Source organism: Myotis davidii, unplaced genomic scaffold, assembly GCF_000327345.1.
Source record: "Myotis davidii unplaced genomic scaffold, ASM32734v1 scaffold26, whole genome shotgun sequence".
NCBI lineage: Eukaryota > Metazoa > Chordata > Mammalia > Chiroptera > Vespertilionidae > Myotis > Myotis davidii.
The window spans coordinates 4,073,086-4,076,735 of NW_006299245.1; the positions used below are offsets into that span (position 1 = coordinate 4,073,086).

The window sequence follows — 3,650 nt, forward strand, 5'->3', positions numbered from 1 at the left end:
CCCTAATAGAAACACTCATGAAGATTTTTGCCTCAGTTCCACTTTACCCACCCATCTTGTTACCATTAGATGTCACCAAGGCCAGCCAGCCTCAATATTTCTACCATGGTCTTTTCCCTGTTCCAGTGATTTGAGTCTTTGAAAAGTCCCCAGGTATCAACGATTTCTTCTGGATGCCAGTGATGTTCTTTGTCATGATATGGCTACTGATTATAGGATCATAGCCATTTTGTGGTAAATCACCTGTGCCCTTTACTTTATGCACATTCAACTTTATAAGTTGAATAAAACCAAACAAAAATTTGTCTTTATCCACTTAACCTGTGTTACTTTGTACCTCCATTTTCAAATGTATATCCATTTTGTGGTTAAACTCTGTCCATCCTGTTTCCTCTACCAGAATATGCATTGTTTCAAGGATAAATGTTTCACTTATCTTTGTATCTCTGACTGCAAGTGTCCCCATATCTTGTGTATATTAGGCACATTATACATTACTTGGTTGGCTATGTTAAGCTACATTGGCTATATTATGTTTCTTTTTCTTTTCCCAGGCATTGAATTCATTTCTAGTACAGTGAAATATAATATATTTTTTAGCCCAATTGCATAGTTTGACCTGTTCCAGAATTAAGATATCTTAGAAGGCCTGATTGATGTCTGGATTATTTGTTGTATACCAAGGCAGTTCAGAGATGTGAAATCAGGCTGCCAGGTTGCTCAAAACAAGGAGGCACTATTCATAGTTCCTAGAGACTTCACTGTGAATGGCAGCCTTGGAAATTGTGCAATACCCAGCATGTGTGGCCATTCACTGCAGCCTTGCCTAACATCACTATAAGGCGAGAGGATGTGAACAGATGCCTGCTGACCTATGCTGGATGGATTATGACTTGCTTTTTGAAGATGAAACAAGTAGTCATGTAGGGATATGATTGGTTAATTCAGTCCAGTCATTGAACATATATTTATTAAATCACCACAATGTGCCAGAAATAAGAGATGAACCTTTGTGGTGTTTTGGGAAAGAGCATTCCAGGAAAACAGGAGTAGGAGTCTGTGTTCCTCCTGTGTGTCAGATAAACTACTGGAGGCCAATGAGATTGAATATATGACCAAAAGGAGGGTAGTAAGAGACAGTGGAGATAAGGTCAGAGAACTGAGGCAGGGACTTGGGGCAAGGAACCGGGGCTGATCATATCAGATTGTATAATAATTTGCGCCTTCCCTGTCTCAGCTGTATAATGACTGGATCTTCCATTTTGACGGGATCATTCTGACTGGTGTGTTGAGAATATCCTGTAAAATCAAGGGCAGAAGTATGATCAGTTAGCAGGTTATTGCTGTAATCCAGAGTGTGATCATGGCTTGAGACAGGGTAGTATCAGCAGAAGGAAAATCATTCTGGATACATTTCGATAATCTGATGTTGTCTCCCAAGGGCAACTATTTTACTGAGACTGTTATGTCCTAGTTATCTTATAAAAGATTTTCATTTGTCCTTGCAGATTTCTTAAAGTGACATTTGAATGATTTTTTTTCTAAAAAGAATTCTGTCATCATGACACCTATTATAGATTATTTTAGCCACTTCATTTAGTTGCATTGAACATAAGGGCAAATTTTTCATCATATTTTAGTAAGAAATGCCCATCCCAACTAATCTAGGGGGCTTATATGTAGAACTTTTACAAAGCAGTGTTTGAGCCTGTAGTTTAAGGCCAGCTTACATTTTTATGGATTTCTACCTTTAAGACATCAATTTTAAATCCAGGAATTACTGAGGAATTGATCTTCACAGGATTATCATATTGAAACATTGGTAAAAATTTACCAAATGATTTAAATGGTTCAGTTAGAGAATTGTCCAGGAAGAAAAGGTATAAGTCTGATGGGGAAACTTATACTGTTTGCATCTGGACCTGGAGAGAATGTTTCCTCTTTTTTATTTCTTCTGTTTTTTCCTACTCAAGTGTCTTTTTTTTTTTTCAATTTCTCATCTCATTTTTCTTTTTTTCTCCCTTTAATTTGAGACAGTTAAATAAGATTATGATAATTAACTTGGGTAAGACAAATTACACACCAAAGAAATAATGGTCAAGTGTGGTGGCACAGTACACCCATGAGAACAAAATCTATTTTACTTAAGATTTTTGTGGTTTCTTTATTTGAAATTCTACTCTGTTATCAAACACAAAGAATGTATTTGTCTGCTGCATGTAAAAGAGAAGTAGTTTCTCAGAAATCTCTTCTGAATTTGAGGGATAGAACTCTTAAATCACCTTATTTTAAAAATTTGAAAGAGTAATTTTGTATTTAATGAGTATATCTTATTCTTCATACATATGTGCATGTGTGCAGCCGGGTCATTATGCCTGTGCTATAGGGAAAGGCGTGGCACTTGCAGTGAATTAACCAGAAGCGCTCAGTCTAACTGATAGCTAACATTATCAAACACAAAGAATGTATTTGCTGCATGTAAAAGAGAAGTAATTTCTCAGAAATCTCTTCTGCATTTGAGGGATAGAACTCTTAAATCACCTTATTTTAAAAATTTGAAAGAGTAATTTTGTATTTAATGAGTATATCTTATTCTTCATACATATGTGCATGTGTGCAGCCGGGTCATTATGCCTGTGCTATAGGGAAAGGCGTGGCACTTGCAGTGAATTAACCAGAAGCGCTCAGTCTAACTGATAGCTAACCTCAGACATGGAGCCCAGAGTCTGGTGCAAAGCATTTATTTTGTTGTTTTCCTAAGAGGTTTTAAGATTATGAGCACTGGACTAGTAATGTCAGCTTGGAACTTGTTAAAAATGCAAATGATAGGCTTTCTCCCAAACCCACTGTGTCTGGAACTGTGTAGACAGGGCCCAGCTCCATGTTTTAGCCAGTCTCCCAGGTGATCGTGATGGTCACTAAAGCTTGAGAACCACAGGGAAAGGTGACATTGCAGAATCCGTGTGGATGGACTCCCTTAAGTGCCTGCCTTCAAGTTCTCTTGCTTTCCTTTCCAACCCCCTTCACTCTCCATAGAGTCCTGACTCCATTTGTAGCCATACTCACACTGGCAGCCCTGGCTCAATCTTTGTTTTCTTCAGTGATGAGCACCTATTTCTCTCTTATTAATATTGATCACTTTTTGTTTTGAGGATACAATGCCTTATTGTGTAAAATGGTTCAATTTCCAAGAGCAATAAAAAATGAGAGAATTGAGATCCCCTTTTCTGCCACAGGTACAATAAGTGGGATGGCCGTATTGGGACAATTGGGACAATCTGGTTTATGGTCCTTGTTCCAGCATAATAATACCACTCCCTCCTATTCTTTTAAGTGCTTTGGTTTAGATGGTAAATTAAAATCATAAGTTATTCTGACACTATTGAAAAGTGGTCAAAGAAGGATTCACCAAGAAGGACATGTTTTGGGCATAAAAATGAAAGATGTCCACTTACAATAGATAGGCAAACAGGATTAGAGATGTACGTGGAGAGAAATCTTAGAGGCTGAGAGTTCAGGATAAATAAGCCTGTACAGCTGCAGGTTACACTCAGCAAAGCTTAAATAATTCACAGCCTATTTCTGGTGGGGACAATCCTATATAATAAAGAGGTAATATGCAAATTGACTATCAGACCCTCAAATAAGAC

General features: G+C 37.6%; 1 protein-coding gene across 1 annotated transcript in view; it reads left to right on the top strand.

Annotated features, from left to right (window-relative positions):
- TMTC2 (transmembrane and tetratricopeptide repeat containing 2) overlaps window positions 1-3,650 on the top strand; it is a 397,072-nt gene that overhangs the window by 324,623 nt on the left and 68,799 nt on the right. The gene's annotated exons all lie outside the window — the stretch shown is intronic.